Raw genomic sequence first — 24,528 nt, 5'->3', positions numbered from 1 at the left:
TTTAACCACCCTTGATTAATTTTACTCTTTATCTCTTTCTCTATTGTGCCATTTGTGTTTAGTGGAGTGCAAATATTTGCAGCTTTTATTTGCCGATATCTTCTATTCATTTGTATTAATGCTCTCTGTTTCACTTCTTCCTATTACCATATACTCCTTCTTTTCCCTGTTTACCTTTAGTCTGTGCTTTTCTAGGATATTTATCCAACTCAGTCTTCCATTTCATCCTTGAATTCGTTACGTATCACAATATCATCTGCAAATTTCATATTCCACTGGACTGTTTGATGTACAGACTGTGATATTACATATCTTGCTGTTATGAAGAGAATGGGCTAAGAACCGACTCTTGATGAACTCCCTCGGCTATTATGAAGCCTTTTGAAGTACCAGTTGTGTTGTATGGCATATCTTGTATTATTTTTATATATTTTTGGGGAATCTTTTTGTGGCGTAGCGCCCACCAGATAAATTTTCTTAAGATTCTATCAAATGCCTTTTCTAGATCGAGAAAGACCTTGTAAAGCTTTTTGTTCTTTTCCCTGTATTTTTCGCTCATTTGCCTAATTGCGTGGATTGCATGAGTCGTTGATCTTCCAGGCATTAAACTAATCTGAGTCTATTTCGACTATGTCTCTTAAACTTTTTTATATGATATTTTTGTATAGTTTAAGACAATGTGACGTAAGTTTTTTGCCCCTGTGTAATTTTGACAATTGTGTGAATCCCCTTTATTTTTGAAGATAGGAACTAGATAGCTCTGGCTAGCGGGAGAGTAAGAACAGTTTGCATCTTAATATCTAAAAGGGGGTAGGTAGTATAAGTTGGGTGGTAGTGTAAAATTATTTAGAATATTATCTATTACATTTTTTAATTTATATATGGATAAAATTTGCTATAATAATTTATAATACAATTATAGACATATTATAATAATAATAGATTGCTAATAATCAACCAATACAATCTTAATATATTGTACTCCATTATTTTTGAATTTATTTATATTTGTCGACATATATCCTCTCACGTGAAATTTGAAATTTGATGTAAAAAAGCGGTTTCATCCGGTGGAAAATTTGAAGTGATAGATGTGTATTGTATGAGTTGTATCAGGCAAATATTTTTTATTTTAATCATATTTATTTACAGATTCTATGAACATTATATCTCAATATTGATAGTAATCATAACTTCCACCTTTAAGGTAATGTAATTAAATTAAATTATATTGTAGTTCTCGGTTATAGGCTCTTTTTTTGCCCCACTCCTGTTTAATAGCAATATTTTTCAGAATGTTGTGCATACAATTACGTGCGGCTTGCCCACAACCGTTAGGAGGGCTCCTCCAGTGGCGTAGCTATGAATTTTCCTTAGAGGGGGTCCATACATATAAAAGCTGGAGGCTTCGCCCCCCAGACCCCCTTTAACGGGCCTCCGACCCTTTTGCCTGCCCTTCGACCGGGTTTATCTTACAAATCATAACCATATCTTCGATAATATATAATAAATAAATTTTTTAAATGCCTCAATATGTTATTATAATTTAATAGATTATTCTCAATGACTAATAATACTATCCAAAATAATTTCAATAGTAATATAATATCCTTCTACAAACATCAAAACCAAAAATTAATTGATATAAAATCACTTTTAAGTCTTTTGAACGTATAATCTAAAAAAAATTTGAGGGGTCCAAACCCAAAAACCACCCCCATAGCTATGCCACTGGGCTCCTCATATTTTTACTTTTATACCCAAATTAAATTGTTCCAATTAGATGGAAATGAGGAAAACCTAGCGTAGCTCTGTTGAACATTTAACGTTAAAGGGCAAAAGCGCTATATATCACGTATCATGTAAATTTGTCATATTATAAATGTGTACAATATTAAAATATTTTGTAACCATATAATATATATTTTTTTAAATTAAGATCTTTATACCAATAATTATTCTTTATAATTCCCTATTTTCGAAATATTACTATTTATATAAATGTTGATTCAAATATATTATAAAAAACATGTGGCAATCGTTTATAAAAAATACTATATTTAAAGAATTATAGGTAATTATAAAATAACATCGCCGCTGAAGGCGCCGGGATTTTTTAGGGGGGTCAGGCACGTACGCAGGAATTTGCTGTGGGGGGGGACAATTAAAATTTTTTTAAATAAATTTTTGTTATTTAAAATTCTGAAGCATAAATTTATTAGGACTAATAACTATTTCTAATACACAATTTTAAATTAATGTGAATTATAAAAATTAAATATATAAACCGGCATATGAAAAACTTTAAAACATATAAACCGGTATATAAAAAAAATATAAAAACCGGTAAAAAAAACTTTAAAATATATAAATCGGCATATAAAAAACTTTAAAATATATAAACCGGCATAAAATATTAAACGGATATAACCGGCGGCATATGAATAACTATAAAATAAATGATCCAAAATAGAAATATTTTGAGTCTTTAAAATTTATATATAAAGTATAAAAAATTTAAATGTTGTAAATATAAATTTACATAAGTTTATTAGGTAAAATTGTATTTTGTGAATGAACTATTTATAATTCATAGGACAGCACTTAGCAACTGCTCCCAACCTTTTTTGGACCCCAACAAAATGTTATAGATGCTTTGCATCAATTCAAACATATTTTAGATTATTTTCCTAATATATTAAAATTATAAAATTGCACAAAAAATTTTAAAAGCATATAATATATTTATAAGGTAAAATCCAATCTTCGTTGGGATAGAGCTAATTTTTCAATTATCTCATCCGTGCTTGGCGTCAAATGCCTATGAATATTCAATAGGGCCAAACCATTCAATCTACTTTCAGAAGTTGTACTTCTTAGGTAGGTTTTTATTCTTCTCAAAGAAGAGAAGGTTCTCTCATTAGTTGCAGTACTAATGGGAATAGTTGCTAATATATATAATAATTTTAATATATTAGGAAAATAATCTAAAATATGTTTGAATTGATGCAAAGCATCCATAGCATTTTTTGGGACTATATCAACCATGGTTAATCTTTTATACCATAGTTGGCATTCAGCCAATAAGGCATCATAAGATACTTTAATATCTTCATGATAAAAATTTGCCAAATATTTTATTTTATTTCTATCACCATCTGAAAAAGGTTGGGAGGGTTTTTGTGGTAATAATATCTGCAGATTGCTAAGTGCTACCCTATGAATTAAAAACCGTTCGTTTATTTGTGTTATAAATGTATCTAAAAGAGGGATAAAGAGATTTATTTTATAATATTCTTCGACTGACCCGATATTAATGTTTGGACGATGAGTTTGCCTTGCTGCAAGTCGAGGGAGACAAATATTAAACTCATATTGTTGTGCTTTTGACTCAACAATAACATATAAAATATGAAATTCGTCATCAACATTAGCTCTAATTTCATTGAGTTCTATTAAAATACTCTTTGCTATTCTCATCATCTCAATCAAGTCAATATCGAGTTTTTGAAAAGTATTGCATAAAATTGTAGTATAATTAAATAATTTATTAATACATTGTAATGAGAAAAAAAAATTTGGTATAAGTATGGAATCTAATAATTTGCTAGCCTCTGTAGAAATATCTCTCTCAGACCATTGTGATATTTCGGTAAGAGCGTTAATAATTGGTTCTTCTAACTCCATAAAAGATGTCACAGCTTGATGGCGAAGGCTCCATCTTGTTGGACAAGCTTTTTGCAATTTTTTCCTCCTTGTTGGACAAGGAGTTTCAGAAATAATTCTGTTCAAAATATTTTGTCTCTTGGGATATCTAAACATTTCATAGATGCTAGATATTTTGCCTGATATAAATATAAGAAATTTAATTGAAATAAATAAAATTATACCTAAGCAATTTGATATCAATGGCAAAGAACATGCATTAGATATTGCCAGGTTGAGGGAATGAGCAGCACAATGGACATATATAGCTGTTGGGCATTTTTTTTTATAAATGCTTGAAGCCCATTGAATTGCCCACTTATTGCACGAGCTCCATCATACCCTTGCCCACGTATCAAATTTATATTAAGCTATATTTTTGAAAAAAATAATTTTATAATGTGATTAATTATTACTTTGAATTTTTCAAGATTGTCAAATATTACATCAGCTAAGGCAGACCCAGTCATGCTTGAAACTGGGATAAATTGTAGAAACATCTCTTTTATAATGTTATTTTGAGTATCTATATATCGTGCACAAAGTGACATCTGCTCAATGCCAGCAATGTCTGTGGTCTCATCTGCCAAAATTGAGTAGCATGGGGCAGAATTGATTTCAGTAATCAATTTTTCTAGAATGATATTATTGCAAACATCAATTATTTCATTTTGGATCCTAGGGCTAAGATATGTAGCATTTTTATTACTACTATTAATGCTCTCCATTAATGCAAAATCTCCTAATGCTTTAAATTTTATAAGGCCACGAAAATTCCCTTCGTTATCATTATTGAAATTCAGGCTTCCTGAATCAAAATGGCCACGTAAAGCTAATTCCTGCAACCCACAATATAGAATAGCTTCAATAGTTAGTCTTATCTTGCATCTATTTTCTTTTGCAATTGTAAGCCTACTTTTATCAATATGTGATGTAATGGGATTCATATCCCCACTTTGAATTGATTCTTTTGAGGAAATCATCAGTTCACAACTTTTGTGATAATTTGTTTTTTGATGATTATCAAAAATTTCTCCAGCATCTTTGTATCTGTTAAATGGAGTCTTAACAAGAGTGTTAAGCTTAACCAAATTTCTTCCAGCATATCTTGGACCAAACAGGACACATATATTACAATAAGCTCCATTGTCACGGATAGAGTATGCTAGCCATAACCATCTAGTAAAATAGCTGTTTTGAAATTTTAGCTTTCGATTAGCACATACAGTTTGTGGATATTGAAAATTGAGGGGTGGAATATAAATCTATTATTAAATTAAATAAATTATTTATCATAGATATCTTATATTTATTACTTTTTTAAAAAGTAAATGTCTTTCTTCTAAGCTAATATTATCTTTATCCAAAAAATTGGCTATATCATATGGATGATCATTGTACTCTAGAGTTTTGTATAAGGATTTTATATGAGTATAATATTGAGATTAAAATTATTTTAAAAAAGCCAAAATATTTATTTAGAATAACCTTTTGATGGCTTTGGCTCTATATCCTGACTCTCAATTATTCTTCCAATTCCAACAATTATTTCATTATTTATGGGAGGGGTTTTAATTACTAAAAAAAGAAAATAATAAAAATATGTTAAATTATTCATACCTTTTTGCTTTTTTATAAGATGACTTTGACTAGAATCTTTATCATCATTCGTGTTTTTAAAAAAATTTCTTATGTCCATAATTGTTATTTGACTAGAAAAAAATGGTAGATAAATTTGCCGTTAAAAATTTGAAAATAGTAGATAAATATTACCAAGGAAAACTTGAAATTGAAATTAATTGATAAAATAACTTAGTAAATGATTGTGATAAATAAATGTAATTAAATATATATTTGAATGAAAGATATATGAATAAAGATTATAAAAATAATATTAATATATAGAAAATAATATTTTTGAAAAATATATCCGGCATCTGCATTTTTTGGCTTTGGGGGGGGGGGATTTGTCTCCCTGTCCCCACCGCTGCGTACGCGCCTGAGGGGGGTAGATATATATTTTTTAGGGGGGTTTGCATCCTGTGAATATCCTGTCATGTAGACGTTGGCTCTGGCTCCATTTTTGAGGAATCTCTTTATTTCCCAGTATTTTATTGTACAGATTTGTGAGGATAGTATTCCATCATCTCCTAGTGATTTAAGGCTTTCTATTAGAATATCATCAGAACCCCTAGCTCTGTTATTTTCTAATGCTTGAAGCATGTGATTATTTCTTGCTCCGTTAATAATTATATGAGGTTTAAACATGGGGAGTGGAGTGTTCATCTAGATATAGTATGTGGGGATTAAAGTTAAGAAGCTCCTGTAAATATTCTTTCCATCTATTCATTATTTCTTTGTCTTTTATTATCTCCCATCTTTATTTTTGATTACTTTGGCTAATCTTACCGTATTTTATTTTGCCCCTCTTAGTTCTTCGTATATGACATCGTATGACACTGCTTTAGCCCTAGCCACCGCCTTTGTATTTTTCTCTTGGATTTTTTGTATTTTATCTTATCATCTATTTTTAGGATTTGTACCATATTTTATATATGAGTTTTTTTCTCCTGTATAGTGGTTTGTAGCTCTTCATTCCACCACCATAGTTCTTTGTATGATTTATTGATTCCCCTTGTCAAGCCTAGTGTCGATCTGGCAGTGTCTATTAATCTGGATGAAAGGTCTGTCCTATTGTTTAAAAGTTTGCATTGATTGCAAAGGCATCTGCCTATGATTTTTTTGATGCATGGTTCAGTTTTATTTTGTTTGAGTGGATTTATTTGTGATGTGTAAATCCATCACTAGTAACTTGTGTTGTTCGGCAATATTTTATCCTAGGATGACTATGCAGTCTATTACATCTTTTAATCTTCTGCGAGAGATCAGCATGCAATCTATCTGGGTTTTCCTTATACCACTTTGATATGTTATTAAATGACTGTCTTTTTCCTATAGTAGGTGTTGATTAAGGCAAGGTCGAAAGCTTCTGCAAATTTCAGTACATGCTCTCCTTCATCATTTCTTTCTCCATATCCAAAACCACCAAGATGCCTTTTGTAGCTGTCTCTTGCTTTTCCCACATGCGCATTTAAGTCACCACCTATTATGACTAGATCCTTAGGGGTCCATTACAGCTTCATCAAGGATAGCTCTAGAGTCATCTTTCTCCCCTTCGTTGCAACCCGTTTAAGGAGCATATACTGAAAGGATGTGTAGTATTGATTGACCAATGCATAGTTTTATTTTCATTAGTCTATCAAAGTCTCTTGTTAACTTCTATTTAAAGAGGTTAGATCTTGACTGAGGATGAAGTCGACACCGTTCTACTAACAATTCTATTATTATACCCATCTCCAATTATTAGAGTCTTCTGACCTTTCCATTTCATCTCTTGTATGCATGTTATATCAACTTTTCTCTTGTTCAACAATGATGCCAATTTTCTGGTCTTACCTTTAAGTGCACCAATATTCAAGCTTGCTAACCTTGTTTCCTTGATATTTATTTTACCTTTCACAGGATGGAAGTCAACACCCTGCGTGTCGCTTGGAGGGAACGCCCTAGTTTTTATATTGTTTGCACCCTTCATTTGTTTATAGGACTAGTAACCCGGTTGTCCAAACCTGTCGGTAACCGGGGTGTCATCTCTAAGCTCAGTAATTTATCTTATCATATGTCTTTACACATCAATCATGGAAGAAAAACCTGAAAATTGTCACGGTTCCCTACCAGGATTGAATCTGGGTCTTCTGTTTACAAGCATACATTATTACCCACTAGACCACCCCTGTTATTAAGCCAGAAACATTTTATTAATAAAATATATTTTATAATATGGGCCAAAAATCGGATTTTAAAAATGGAAGTCACCATATGATTCAATTTTCTTCTTTAAAATAGAAATAACAGTGGGAGGGAATGGGGTTATCCGAAAGGCGGGACAAAAAAGTCAAACGTATATAGCCTTCTCATCTTTAGGGCTAATTGTTTAAAATTTGGTCAAAAGATGTATTTCTTATACATATCAACATATGCGCATTTAGTAACGGGAGCCTCCATATTCAAGAAATATTTATCAAAAATAATTTTCTGCTCGCAACTTTTATTTAGATTGCCATGAGAAAGAAAAAAAAGAAATACTTCTTCCTATATTAATAAATTTATATGTCATATTACCTAATGCATGGCATGGATTAACTTTTGATCAAAAGTTTTAACTTATCTCGAATGGGTACTATAGCTATTTAAGCTAACTCACTCCTAGTGTTGTTAAACGGCTAACTCAATATTTTAGCCAGAAAAATGTTGCCTAAGTCCCCAAGATTTCGATAATATATGTCTAGATCTTTGTTCCTTCTATGAGAAAAATCTTCAGGCTTGCGTAATATTCTTCTGGATGAAATATTGAGTCAGCTTTTTTAAAAATCGGCTCATAACGAGCTATTTAACAATACTACTCACTCCCCGGAGCTAAATGTCCGAGAATAAAATTGGATATAGAAGAGCATCAAATTGCAGCGGAATAAAATTATAAAAATCTAAAAAACGATAAAAAAATAAAAAAAACATTTAAAAAAAAAGGAATGAAATTATGTTGTGGAAAAAACAAAGAAGCAAGAAATAAATCGTTTAAAATGTCCCGAATGGGAACAGTGGTAACATTGATATATTTTATGAGTACCAATAATTGTGAAATAATCTTTTTTTTTAAAAAATAATGATATATAATAATTTGTTAAATAAAATGTATTTAATTATTAACAATAAAAAATGAAATATATTTTATTTTGCGTGTTAAAGGGCTCCTAGGGTTATCTATAATTTAATATGAAGCAACACCTTTTACCTAAGCCTATATAGCGCTCTCAATGATACAATTAGCTTTATCCTATAAAAATTAAAATTCCATCGTAAAAGACCAAAACACCAGCTGTATATATCCCAGATCTTCTCCTAATCCATAATTTTGAAAATACTTAAGCTTTTATTTTTCTAAGATAAAAGGAAGGTAAGAAGATTGCTTTTCTTTTTTTCTTAAGAAAACATGTAAGGTTCCAGACTACAGACATATTCCCTTCTTTATCAATATCCTGAAAAAAAGTGGGGTAAATATTAGCCCCACGTGATTGAGGCAGCATATAAAAAGCAAAGGGAGATAGATCAATAAACTAAACCAAGAAACAAACTATTTATTAGAAAAAAAAGGTCGAAAGTGCCAAAAAATCTCCCGTTTTGAATATAGAAAAACATCTAAATAATTTTGGGATAGGCAAACCCTACATCCTAAAAGACTAATTCAAACCAAATTAATTGATAATACAAATGCCAATATTTCTCAGAAATTGGCTGATAAAGTTATTGATGATTTTTATAATTGATACAGTTCAGCCAATGTCCTTGGTCGATAATCCATCATTCCTGGTACAACAATTTTATGTCGCCAGACTTTAATGAATAAGATAGAACTTTAAAAGTGATGAAAGATGCTCTAAACGCTAATAATTTTTTCTGAAATATAAGATTGTATAATAGAAAATCCACTGAGATACCTTTTTTTTAAATATAAAAATTCTCAAAATAATCTATCTTATACATTAAAAATATGAAAATAAGATTAAATAATCCCTTGCCCTCAACTGCTAGTGTTGAGAGATAATTTATTAAGACAAAACTTATAGTTTCTGATCGTTGGGGATAAAAATATCGAAATGATTTTGTTATCAAAATGCAACAAATTACCATAAATATTTATTTTCATTACATAAATTTTTTTTATAATCAAAACTAACTATATTTTAATATTTATAAATGTTGATATTTATATATTATATTTACTATACAATAATATTATAAGTAAAAAATAAAATAAATTTGTTTCTGAATTTTTTTTTTTATAAAAAGTTAAAAAGTAACAAAAGCTACTTTAAAAAAAATATAGAGCTAATAGCGCGCTACTTTTTTTTGACAAATAGCCATAGCGGTATCGCGCTACTTTTAAAAGTAGCGTTTAACAACTCTGTTTTAACCATTATTTACCTTTCATTAAATTAAAAATTTTTTTCTCAGTCTTCAAATCACAAAACCTATTTAAAAAAATATATATAGTTATATTATATATTTAGAAAAATAAATTTTACAATCTTGAATGTGCCTTAACCAACTGAATAAAAATGATCCTAGTTTTAAAAAGGCAAGATAATTATGTACTATTGTGAGCAAAACTTACTTGGGGAATTGTAATTGATCTTTAATAAAAATAAATAAAAAGTTTTTTTTTTGGTATAATATGCTCCAAATTTTTTTAAATGATTTTTAGGAAACGATTACTTGCATAATAGATAGACGAATGCAATCGAATTTCCAATATATCCAAGAATTAGTATCGCTGGGTATATCCTAAGAAAGACAAGATTTTCCAGGGTAGAAACTCTCATAAGTGATTCAACATGATAACAACCTCTATCAGTTATATCTACAATAACATTCATCAACAATATATTTGAATAGTTAAAAATTAATGTTTAAAATCGAGTGTTTATTGGTTTAATTATTTTATAAAACTGGGTTGTTGCGTTCATTAAATCAACCTTGCATTATATAATAATTTTTAATTTTTATCCAAATACACATCTAATTATATAAACAATATAAAAAAATTAATTGCAGATCGTTTATTGGCACTATATGCCAATAAATTTAATTAATTCCCAGCCCCACACCTCATACATTTCTATCAATATGTATTAATTAATTATCCAATAATAAAAATCTGATAATACAATTTATTACATTTAAAAAAAATATATTTATAAAATTGATAGTAAAGTAGTAAAATATATGAAATACATCTTAAGTTAGGCCTAATTTGAATCTTATTTTGAATTCATCTTAAGTAAAAATGGGTGCCTTAGAAATAATATTAATGACTATAGCGGTATATGCATATTGCCTGTTATATTCTTAACTGGGTGTCAGTTTAAATCACTTTAAAAATGAAAGACCTAATTGAATTATGGACTAGTTATAGGTCTAACTACTTTTTAAAAAAATGTTTAATTGAATTGGGTGCTGGATACAATGACAATATTCAATTAAAATTAATTTTACTTATAATAATAATAAAATAAACAATATACCCCATCATCCCACAATAAAATTAGCTACAAATTTTTACGTCTAATTTAGAAATTAAGATTATTGATTGCCAGGTTGCAAGATGAATTACAAAAATTAGTAAGGACTTTACGTTAAATACCATCAATTCACAAATTTGTCGAGAAATAATCATTAAAAAAAACGTAAATTTGGCAAATAGTATTTTTAAAAAAATATTCATCCAATGACAATCATCATAAAAATGTTAAGCCAATAGTAATATATCTATCATGTAATGTTAGATTATATATTTTATTTATAATGATGATGATTAGATTTTATATACTACCCAAGATACCTCATCAGAAAACTTTAAAGATATTGGTAATTTATGTTACATATGATTTTATTTAAATAAATATTTCACATTGTATGCTCAATGTCAAGATGCTTCAGATTTAGATAAATTATCAATAATGGGAATCTCTCAATAGAAATAAAAGAAAGAAAGAAAGAAAGATAAGAAAGAAAGAAAGAAAGAAAGAAAGAAAGAAAGAAAGAAAGAAAGAAAGAAAGAAAGAAAGAAAGAAAGAAGAAAAAAATAGTTTAGCCATTTCATCAGAGGGTTAGGATTTAGATTTTTATAGTATCAATGTTTAAATATGTTATCTAACGATAACTATGAATTAGGGTAATAAAAATTTCATTATACTAATAAAAGGTATTTTTTATTATATTATCAAAACTAATAAAAAAAACTAACTAACAATGAGGTATATATATATATGTATTACAAAAACAATTTATACAAAAAACAAGGTTACAGGCTAAAATGATCGTAACATATTAAATGGGTTATGTTCAAATAATATCAATTAAAGTTATATAAAATATCAATACAAATTTAAATATATATATACAGCGTCTACATGAGCTGGAGGGGTAGGAACCGTTCGCATCCTATTTTTTGAGGTGGATAGGCTGTTTTAATGGGGTAGGATGCATTTTTTTGGGGGTTATCTATTAAATTTTGAGATCAAATAAGACGAAATTTATCGCTGTAAAAATTAATACTTTTATTTTAGACTTATCATAATACAATTCATTAACCAAATCTATATATTGCAAACAATCATAGACATTATTTTCCAAATAAAATTTCTTCTATCCTTACAAATGTAATTTAAAAGGTTTAGACGTTTTCAGCAAGCACATAATGCTATAACAATGAATTCATTGTAAATGATGGAAGTTTACATTGAATTTATTATCTAAAAAATAACTCCTTTACAAAATGTCGATAGTTGGTAGTAGAGATAAAATAATTTAAGTTTTCATTTTAAATTTTCTGATAGAGTATCATTACAATTAAAAAGGTGAAATAAAAATAGGTAGGTATAGGTTTTTGAACGGGGTTTGCATCCATTGAAAATCCTGTCATGTAGACGCTGTATATATTGAAAAATCAATTTCAATTAACAAAATATTTTCTTATAATAAAGATCTTATTGAAAAATGGATCCATGTCATGAGAAGATGCAAACTTTCTCAAAACTCTGGAGAACAATTTATTGTTAAAATTAAAAACCATGCTTTATGAATTATCCCTTTTATGAAATATCATAGGTCTGTAATTTTTGCAACTCGGTAAATCAATGGAATTGTTATCAAGGAAGCGTATTTTGGTTCTGAACTTATTAAGAATGTGTCTTTCAAAAATGGCTTCAAAGAAATGATGAGAAAGATGAAAACCATGGCTTTCTGGATGTAAAAAATGTTTAAAAGAATTATAAATCAAATTATTTCTTTTATTAGATAAAATTCTTATAATTCAAATCATATTTTTTTTAAATTTCCATATTTTTTAGAATATATTTGACCTTATCTAAAATTTTTTTTTAGAAATCTTGGCACGAATGAACACGGATAATCTATTCCTCTCATTTGACTATATTGATTAAAGAAAAGATTCTTTCAATCTCTTCTAGCGAGAATATATTAATTATATTATTAATAGAAGTGAATTTTGTGGGGGAAAAGTTAAATCGAAAATAAGTTATGCAAAACTAATCTACCAAAGATTGTATTTTTTATATTATAAATTTAGTAAAGATTTTTTTTTAATGCGCACATAAATTAAAATTAATTAAATATATACTTCATTAACATATTTTATCAAAAATAATGGAAAATTTTGGGAAAACCCTTCATCTAAATAAATTTTGATTTCTGAATCACATGTCGTAAGATAGGAAAATTTCTGATTCAATTCATCATCAAAATAACGGTAAAATTTATTATTCATCCATCATTTGAATAAAAGAGAAATTTCTGACTCCCTGTCATTCTTGTGACGGGCTATCGGCTAGTATTATAATAATAGGACAGTTATTCCAACAATCCTTTATATTAATTTTTTTTAAATATTTAATTGAACACGATTTATTTTTGCTAATATGGTGAAGAAATTAAAAATGATATCGATACAAAATTAATTTATTTTAAATTTATTTATTATAAAATATAACTAACTAACTATTAACCTAATAGCTTCTATATATATACTTTTCAAAAGTAAATAACAATCAATGTAACTATAAGATTAAATATCATGTTAAGCGAAAGAAATAATATAACACAAGTACGTAGGTTAATATAATTTAAAATAAATTTCAAATGTATTAACAATTTTTAAAATTAAAATGAATGCAATATATATCAAGGCTATTTTTCAATTTTTTTTGAAAATTAACGTTCATCTCGAGTTATGCCATTATTAAAGCTGGCCAATTTGAATTAAAAATAATTTCAAAGTAAAACATTGTTGTGGCGAATAAGAGGCTAAATAAATGATAAATCATATCTAATTTTATTAAAACGGATGCATCCATCATCAAAAAGCGATTCCAGAATATGTTGATTATTATGATTGGCACCATGAATACTACATTTTGAAAAACTAGGAAACTGAAGGTGGTTAGATTTATTCCGTAACTGTTTGACAAGTCCATTGGCGGAGATAACTGACGAAAAATACTCGCGTTTGCGGGTGTTGTCCTTTTATTCTGCTCTTGAGTTGGGAATGAAAAATTGGTGCTATTAATGCTTGTTTTTTGAGTAGGAGATGATGTGCCGACGTAAGGTACTATAAATTAATAATTATAGGTAATATTTCAAATTATTTAGATGATAATTTAAATAGTAGCTTAAATTTGAGTTTATAAAACAAAATTGTTAAATACAATAAAATACAAATATTAGGTTAATATTATAATTATTTTCTATCTACTTCCTTGCATAAAATTCTTTCAAAAAAAAGCATTTCAAATACCATTAGGAATACAAAATAGATTATTTCCCATTTCCGGTTATTTTGAAGTGAGGAAAAAATTTTTTAAATTATAAATATGAGCAAATTTTTTATTTATTTTAAGCAATCTAATAAAGAGTGTCTTAGAAAGTTGTATACTCTTAAGCTTTCCGCGTGAAATTTGAGTGTAATTATTCTACAGTTTACAGATTAAATATCATTAAAGAAAATTTATTTTTTTGATATATTTTTTTTTAGCTAAACAACAATACTTTTTTAAAAAATATAACTTTCTATGCTTATAAAATATAAATATTATACTTGAAATATTAGTTGGAGTTTTGAGAGTTTTCGACTCATTTTTTATTTCTTTAATATTGTTAACGTTCATTTCAATGCCTTCTTGCAGTGGTTCCAGATTTTTTGATGAGTGTAAAAACTTTTTTAAGGAATGGGTACTAGACTCATTAATTGATCTCAGGGTCTGTCTCTGATAATCATTTGCGAAGTGCATTGATGTGTTACCAATCATATATTTTGATTTTATCTTTTTGCTCATCAGGTGAATATACGCGTAACATATAGCCGACAAAGGGATAAATTTTGAAATCACCTCTCTAATAATTTGATATATGATCCACATTTTAGAGGACTTTTTCTCAAATACATTATAAACTGTTATATAAAAAGTTCTCAGCGGTAGGTCTTCTATTAAGCCTTTTTCATACCAACTTAGACCACCTATTTCAGAGTAATTCTCTTTTGTGAATGATGCTTTTTTTCTGGCCTCAATGCTGTCATTTTCAAAGTCCGGAACGCGACAAAGTTTCCCTTTCAATATCTTGTACCGAAAGGCTATTGGGGTGAACATAATTATAGAATATATTATAATGACTATTACAGTGCCTTTAAGGTATTTTGGTTTTAAGAATTTGAGATATTCTCTATGTTCTGCCATAGAGTAACTATACAAGCATATCAATACCGATAGCGAAAAAGTGATATTTATGAGCGACTGTGTCAAAGGCTGGTAATAATTGGATTTGTAGTTATTCCACCCGTATCCCAACCATATCTGCTTATGGAGAGTGGAATGACTTCTGCTTTTCCAATAATAATTTAATAAAGGATCCGAGGTGAGGACCACCATTATACACAGATTAAAGGCAAAATAAACGGCATACAAAATATTTATTCTTATCGTATCAGGAAAATTAGATGATATATTGTCTGTCGGTGAGGAAGAATGAGTGGTGTGCGAAAAGCAAAAAAGAATATTGAACAAAGTACGTCTAAATCGATTCATCATTGAATGATTAATACTAGTGTTTGGATCGAAAGGTACCACTGTTTTCTGCATCATCTTGTGAATCCTTTAATTGTTAAGGTATACGAAATTATTTATGGTTTAGTTATATTAATATGAAAATTACAGCTGTTGGGCAAGATAACCATTTTTATAATAACTTTGCCTTCCTATTATAGGATTTAAATAATTTATGCCAGATTTTCGAGAAGAACAATCTTATTATACCAGAATTATATTCGAGAAATAATATATTAAATATTACAATGATTCTCATGATGAATTTGATTAAATATCAGCATAATTTAAAGAAATATCCTAGGCTCCCAGAAAGGAACTGCTATTCATTCTTTATTAAAATGGTAAATTGAGTGAAATTGATTCTATTTAACTGTGAAATACTTCTGGGTATAATTAAGCCAGAAAAATTTTTTAATTATAATATATAGTTAAGCTTATATTTCTACGCCAAAAATAGGATGGTAAACATGGAAGTGACCATATGTTCCTATTTGCCTTTTTTAAAATAGAAATAACTGGTGGAGGATACTGTGGTTATCCTGCAGGTGGGACAAAAAGATAAACTTTACCTTTTCATCTATAAGACTAATTGTTTCAAATTGGATCAAAAGATGTTTCTCTATACATACTATCTACCATAATAGTAACGGGAGTTCCATATTCATAAAATTATGAAATACAATTTTTAGCTTCAAAAACTTTTATTTACGTATTTTTTGCCTTAGGAATGAAAAAAATATTACTTTCGCAGATCTTATATTACTGATAGTTTCAGCAGATATTAAATTGCCTTCCAAAAATTAAAAAATTTATTTTACCCTTATACATGGCTATAGATTGTCTTTAATCCGAAGTTCTAACTCATCTCGAATGTGCACTAAAGTTATTTAAGCTATCTCACTACCTGGGGGCTAAACGTCAGGAATTATAATTGAAAATAATAAAAAAGAAATTAAAAACATATAAAATAAGGATTGGAATTATGTTGTCCGGCAATAGATATAACTATAGTAAAAAAAAAGAGGGAAATAAATAGTATCAAATATCTCGAATGGGAACATTTAAGTTGCTGTACGAGGTAGGAATGATCCATTTTCTGGGTGATTGTGAAGATTATTATCATTTTTTTTAAAAAATTTATGATAATTTGTAAATAAAATGTATTAATTATAGCAATAAAAAATGAAAAAAAATATAGTGCTTCGCGTGTTAAATTAGTTATTCGCCCTGAAGGACCATTTCCATCAGGGTCTTCATTAGTAAAAAACCCACCTTTTTAGCGCTCACAGTATAAAAGGAAGAACCTATTTAAAGACGAGGATCAAATGTGCGAAAAAAATTATCCCATTTTATCACCATTATTGACCATTACAATTAAATTAAAAATTTATTAGAAAAACCAGCATGTTATTTAAATCACAATACTTATTTAAAATAATAAATATTTTTCAATGAGCCTTTAAGAAACGAACCCAATTAAAAGAATCTTAATCTTATATAGGCAAGATTATGTTTACTACTGTGAGCAAAACTTGATTTGTAATTGTGATCTTTTGATAAAAATAAATTCCTTCTTAATTTCTATTTTACTTGCATATTAGATATACAAAAGCGATCGAATTTCCAATATATCCTAGAATAAGTATTGCTGGGTATATCCTAAGAAAAATAAGATTTTCCACGGTAGAAACACTCATCAGTGACTCTATAGGGTAGCAACCTCTGTCAGTTATATCTACAATAACATTCATCAAAGAATATAAATGAATAGTTAAAAAGTAATTTTTAAAATAGAGTTTTTTATTGGTTTAGTTATTTATAAAACTGGTTTGTTGCGTTCAATAAATCAACCTTCCATCAAAAAATAATTTTTAATTTTTATCCAATTATACATCTATTTATATTATAAACATTATAAAAAATTTATTGCAAATCCTTTATATAAGCGAAAGTTTTAATTAATCCCCACCCCACACCACCTACTTTTCTGATAATTTGTATTAATTAATTATCCAATAATAAAAATCTGATAATTCAATTCATTACATTAATAATTTTTTTTTAGTCATCATAGAGAAAAAGTATTTATAAAATTTATAGTGAAGTAAAATATATGAAATACATAAGTTATAAGGTCTAATTTGAATCGTATTTTGAATCTAAATTATTTGAATTGATATTTTTAAAATTAAATATCGTATATCCTTTAGTGTGATTGATACTATTGGTAAAAACGACCATTGACCATATATATTTTATCCGCAAAGTTCGTATTGGCAATATACCATCTTAATTAAATACGATTCTGCTTGTTTGTCTGAAATTTTAGGATAGGTATTAGTATCATTGGCAAAACCTCTAACATATTTTTTTTTTTAAAAAAGCCCTCAGTAAAGAATTGAGTAATTTTCTAACTTGCGGAAACTAAGTATTAGAAAGAATGTTACGTAATGACTATGGTAGTATATGCATATTGCTTAATTATATTTATGCTTATGATTCTGAAACTGAATTCTTAGCTGAGTTCTTAGTTTCAATCACTTTTTTTAAAAAAAGGAATTTAATCTAGATAAAGACTAACTTGGATTCTGGACTATAGTTATAGGTTTGACTACTTATTTTTAAAAATGTTTAAGTGAATTGTATGGTGCAGCATACAATGATAATAATTCCAATTAAAATTAATTTTACTTATAATAATAATAAAATGTAAATACTTGATATCTATATACTACGTCCCACAATAAAATTAGCTACAAATTTTCATGTCCAATTTAGAGATTAAGGTTTGATTTAGTAACGAATTTACATTAAATACCATTAATTCACAAATTTGTCGAGAAATAATCATTAAAATACGTCAATCAAATTTAGCCAATAATATTCTTTTAGAAAAATATTCATCCAATGACAATCATCATAAAAATGTTAAGCCTATAGTAATTTTATAATGTGATGCTTGATTATATATTTTATTTTTAATGATGATGATTTTATATACTACCCCAAGATACCTCATCAGTACACGTTAAATTGGTAATTTATGTTACATATGATTTTGTTTTAATGAATATTTCACATTGTTAAGGTCAAGATCCCTCAGATTTAGATAAATTATCAATAAAAATCTATCAAACCTATCAAAGCTCAAAGCTCTAATGAACAATTTACCATAGATTGCTGTACCTTCCATTTATTAAAAAAAACCTTAAATAAGGATCCCAGAAAAACTACTCAATATAAATGAGAGTTAATTCCCTTTGTTCTTAGTTAACTTTGTATAAATATATTTAAATATTTTTACTTTTAATTACTTTATATTTTTATTTTTACTTTTCTTTTTTGTGTGAAGTTTTGAAGACACAAATAATTTTGGGAGTCAGGAAAAAAATTAAGGAGTAAAACAACTATAAAAATTTTTTTATTTCGTTTATTTTTTCTTTCTCCATTTATATTTACTATAAAAAATAAATATATTTTGATTAATAATATCTATAATCTAAAAAATAGCAATTTTTTAATATATAAATCCTTTTTAAAAAATATTGATAATAATATATTCAAAGAATGAACGAGCAAAAATAATCAAAAAGAATATTCATCATCAAAAAAGTATGTGTTCTATAACGATAATTATGGATTAGGTACTAAAAAATTTCATTTATATTAATAAAACGTATTTTTTATTATATCATTAAAACTAATAATAAAACTAACTATGAATAAGGTATATATATATTTTACAAAAACAATTTAAAACATAAAAAAAGGTTACAGGCTAAAATAATCGTAATATATATAGGTTATATTTAATAAATAGCAATTATAGTTATATAAAATATCAATACAAATTTAAATATATATACAAAATAATCAATCTCAATTAAATGACTTCACAATTTAACATAAATAAAGGCAACCTACACGACAGATCCTATATCACATAATCTAATAAATATTTGAATTTTATATGATTAAATAGTTTTTAATAAAATAATTTTTATGCATAAGTTAATATTAGCATTTATATGATTACTAGCTGGTAGATCATCAAGATTGACAAAGAATTAGAATTTTCTCCTTAATTTGAAAATGGGTGAATCAAAATTTATCCTCTTAATGATGGAACAAATTATAAAATAAGCCTATACGAGGTGTGAATCAGAAATTTACCTATATTTTTATGAAAGTTCAAAATTTTCATTATTCTTATTAAATATGTATTAAAGTATAGATATATTTATCACCTTTCAATATGAACAAATAATTGGCAAATGTGTGAATAATCATTTTTCCTTATTTTATTATATTTATAATTCTGGGGAGTCGTTAAAATTAAAAACCATCTTAATGAATTATCACTTTTATGAAATATCATAGGTCTGTAATTTTTGAAACTGGGTAAATCAATGGAATTGTTATCATGGAAGCAGATTTTGGTTCTGAACTTATTAAGAATGTGTATTATAAAATTGGCTTCAAAGAAATAGGGAGAAAGATGAAAACCATCATCGCATTCAGATATGTAAAAAAATGTGTTAAAAGAATTGATAAATCCTTATTTCTTTATTAAATTAAAATTCGTATAATTCACAAATCATATTTATCTTTTATTCCATATTTTTAATATATTTGACCTTTTCTTTAAAAATTTTTAGAAATCTTGGCAGAATGAACACGGATAATCTATACCCATCTATTGATTAAAGGAAAAATTCTTTCAACCTCTTTTAGCAAGAATTCCTTTTTTACGTTAAAATTTACTAATAGAAATGAATAAAAATTTATAGTTTATAAGATTTTTTTAATTATGCACATAAATTAAAATTTCTTAAATATATATACTTTCATTAACATATTTTATCAAAAATAATGCAAAATTTTAGAATAACTACTCATCTGAATAAATTTAAATTTCTGAATCACATCTCGTTAAGATAGGAAAATTTCTGATTCAATACATCATCAAAATAAAGGTAAAATTTATTATTTATTCATCATTGAATAAAGGAGAAAATTATGATTCCCCGTCATTCTTGTGACGGGCTATCAGCCAGTATTATAATAATAGGACAATTTATATCTAAATTGATTTATTTTAAAATTAAAATGAATGTAATATAATATATATCTAGGTTATAGTTTTTTTTTAAATTAAGGTTCATCTCTGGTTATGCATTATTAAAGCTCGCCAATTTGAATTAAAAAGGATTTCTAAGTAAAACAATGTTGTGACTAATAAGAGGCTAAATAAATTGTATATCATATCGAATACTACTATAATCGATGTATTTAAAATCAAAATGCAATTCCAGAATATGTTAATTATTATGATCGGCACCAGGAATATACTAATTTTTAAAAAATTAGGAAACTGAAGGTGGTTAGATTTATTCCGTTACTGTTGGACACCTCATCCATTGGCTGAGATAACTGATGAAAGATGCTCGCGTTTCCACGTGTTGTTTTATTATTCTCCTCTTGAGTTGGGAATGAGAAATTGGTGCTATTAATGAACGTTTTTTGAGTAGGAGATGATTTGCCGACGTAAGGTACTATAATTAATAATTATAGGTAATATTTAGATGATAATATAAATAACAGCGTAAATTTGGGTTTATTAAACAAATTATTAAATACAATAAAATATAATTTTATGATTTCTATCCCTTGCAAAAATTCTTTCAAAAAAAAGAAGATGCATAGTTAATGTATTATTCAAATACCATTTTGAATATTAAAATAGATTTCCTATTTCCGGTTATTTTGTATCAAGAAACAATTTTTAAAGTAAAAATATGAGGCAATTTTTATTTATTTATTTTATGTCTTCCAATATAAGAGTGTCTTAGAAAGTAGTATGCTAGACTTAAGATTTGTGTGTAATTATTCTACAGTTTACAGATTATCTATTATTAAAGATTATCTATTATTAAAGATTTTTTTTTTGATATATTTTTTTTTAGCTAAACAATAATTTTTTTTAAATAAAAATTTCTTTATTAGATAATAAAAATATTGTACTTGAAATCGTAGTTAGAATTGGTTTGGAGGATTCAATAATAATGTTAACATTCATTTCAATGTCTTTTTGCAGTAATTCCTTATTCTTTGATGAGTGTAAAAACCTTATTAAGGAATGGATACTAGATTCATTAATTGGTCTCATGGTCTGTCTCTGATAATTATTCGCGAATTGCATTGATGTGTTGCTAATCATATATTTTGATTTTATCTTTTTGCTCATCATGTGAATATGCGTAACATATAGCCGACAAAGGAATAAACTTTGTAATCACTTCTCTAATAATTTGATATATGGTCCACATTGTAGAGGACTTTGCCTCAAATACATTATAAACTGCTAAAAAAAGGTACTCAACGGTAAGTCTTCTATTGAGTCTTTTTCATACCAACTTAGATCACCTATTTCAGAGTAATTCACTTTTGTGAATGTTGTTCTGGCCTCTATGCTGTTATTTTTAAAGTCCGGAACGTCACAAAGCTTTCCTTTCAATATCTTGTATCGTAAGACTACTGGGGTAAACATAATTATAGAATATATTATAATGATTTTTATGGTGCATTTAAGGTAATTTGGTTTGAGAATTTGAGATATTCTCTATGTTCAGCCATAGAGTAACTAAACCAGCAAATCAATACCGATAGCGAAAAAGTGTTATTTATGAGCGACTGTGTTAAAAGTTGGTAATAATTTGATCTGTAGTTATTCCACCTGTATCCCAACCTTATCTGCTTACGGAGAGAGGAATGGCTTCCGTTTTCCAAAAAATAATTTAAGAAAGGATCTGAGGTGAGGACCATCATTATACAGAGATTAAATGCAAAATAAAAGGCATATAAAATACTGATCCCTATCATATCAGAAAAATTAGATGATATATTGTCAAAATGAGTGGTGTGTGAAAAGCAAAAAATAATATTGAACAAAATACGTCTAAATCGATTTGTTATTGAATGATAAATACTAGTGTTTGGATCGAAAGTTACAACTGTTTTCTTCTGCATCATCTTGTGAATCCTTAATTGTAAAGATATAAGAAAAATCTAGCATTGAATATTTATTAAGTTTAGTTGTATTAATACGAAATTTTTACCTGTTGAACAAAACAACCATTTTTATTATAAATAACTTTGCCTTACTATTAAAGGATTCAAAATAAATTATGCTAGATTTTCGAGGACAAAAACCTTATTAAATATACCAGAATTCTTATTCGATAAAATATATTAAATATTACAATATCTTATAGTTTTATAATATATTAACAACATTATTATGATAAATTTAACATTCAATATCACCATAAAAAAATTAAATTTACCATCATTATATCTTAACTTAAAAAAATATCCTAGGATCCCAGAAAGGTACTGCAATACGTTCTTGATTAAAATCGTAAATTTAGTGAAATTGATTCTATTTAACTGTGAATACTTTTGACTATAATTAAGCCAGAAATATTTTAATAATATTAAATAATTAAACTTATAATACTTTCTACGAAAAAAATCTGATTATAAATATGGAAGTGACCATGTGATCCAATTGGCTTTTTTAAAATAGAAATAACTGGTGGAGGATACTTTGGTTATCCTGCAGGTGGGGAGACAAACGTTAATAACCTTTTCATCTATAAGGCTAAATGTTTCAAATTTGGTCAAAAGATGTATTTCTCTATACATACTACTTACCATATTAGTAAAGGGAGTTCCATATTCATGTAATATATATCAAATACGATTTTTGGCTATTTTTAACAACTTTTATTTAGGTAGTTTTTGCCTTGAGTATGAAAAAATACTTCTTCATAATTTATGAAATTTATATGCCATATTACCTAATACATGGTGGATTGTCTTTGATCCAAAGTTCTAACTCATCTCGAATGTGTATTTAAGCTAACTCACTAACTGGGGGCTAAACGTCAGGAAATATAATTGAAAATAATAAAAAAAAAATAAAAAACATATAAAATAAGGATTGGAATAAGGCAATAGATATAACCATAGTAAAAAAAAGAGAGAAACAAAGTTTATCGAATATCCCGAATGGAATATTTAAGTTGCAGTCGGAAGTAGGGATGATCCATTTTCTAGGTGCCAATATTGTGAAGATTTTTATATTTTTTTTAAAATTTATAATAATATGCAAATAAAATTTATTAATTATAACAATAAAAAATGGAAAAAAATATTGTGCTTCGCGTGTTAAATTAGATATGCGCAAATCTTAACCCTGAAAGGTCTTTTCCATCCATCTCAAGGTCATCATGGGTAATCAGTAAAAAGAAGGAACCCGTAGTGAATCGTAACGAACCGTTAAAACATTATAAACCGTGAACTATAACCGTAACCGAACCGATATAATTATAAAAAAAGGTTAAAACGGTTTAAATTTGTTCAATTTTTATATTTTAATCCCGAATTATATAGACTTGCTCTTAAAGTACTGGCGGTTCCTGCAAAACAAGTTTCTTTAGAAAGGGCGTTTACGGGGCTAAAATTTGTGTTCATCGTCACACCGAACAAAAAAAGAATCCATTTATATTAGAAAATATATTACTTATACGTTCAAATAATATATTTAAAAATGAGTTATTTTGAATCTTATATAATATTTTTATACATAATTCAATGCTTATAATAAAAATAAATTAAACGATGGCGTTGATTCAATAAAAAAATTTTTTAACCGTAATAAACCTTTATAAATCTTTATAATTAGCTGAGCCTAACCAAACTTTTATAAATTTTTTCTTAAGAACCGTGACCAAAACCAAACCATTATAATTTTTTACATATTGAACGTAACTGAACCGTTATAAATAACGGTTTTGGTCCCTGGTAAAAATCATACCTATTTTTTACTTAACCCTAATTAGCGCTCACAGGATAAAAGGTGGAGCCTATTTAAAGACGAGGATAAATGTGTGAAAAAAATATCCCATTTTTTCACCATTATTGAACATTACATTAAATTAAAAATTTATTAAAAAACTTCATGTTATTTAAATCACAAAACCTATTTAAATATATATATATATAGTTATATTATTTTATGCAA

General features: G+C 27.2%; 1 long non-coding RNA gene across 1 annotated transcript; it reads right to left on the bottom strand.

Moving 5' to 3' along the window:
• Positions 1–3,471: 3,471 nt before the first annotated feature.
• LOC135928900 (uncharacterized) lies at positions 3,472–4,253 on the bottom strand. Its single transcript, XR_010572403.1, has 3 exons — positions 4,122–4,253; positions 3,891–4,076; positions 3,472–3,845 (listed from the first exon to the last, which is right to left on the bottom strand). It is a non-coding gene; the product is annotated as an uncharacterized LOC135928900 (long non-coding RNA).
• Between the last annotated feature and the right edge of the window lie 20,275 nt (positions 4,254–24,528).

This window comes from Gordionus sp. m RMFG-2023, chromosome 4 (assembly GCF_954871325.1).
Source record: "Gordionus sp. m RMFG-2023 chromosome 4, tfGorSpeb1-WG-v2, whole genome shotgun sequence".
Lineage (NCBI taxonomy): Eukaryota > Metazoa > Nematomorpha > Gordioida > Chordodea > Parachordodidae > Gordionus > Gordionus sp. m RMFG-2023.
The sequence above is the reverse complement of the archived record's forward strand: the minus strand, read 5'-3'. Positions and strand labels throughout refer to the sequence as shown.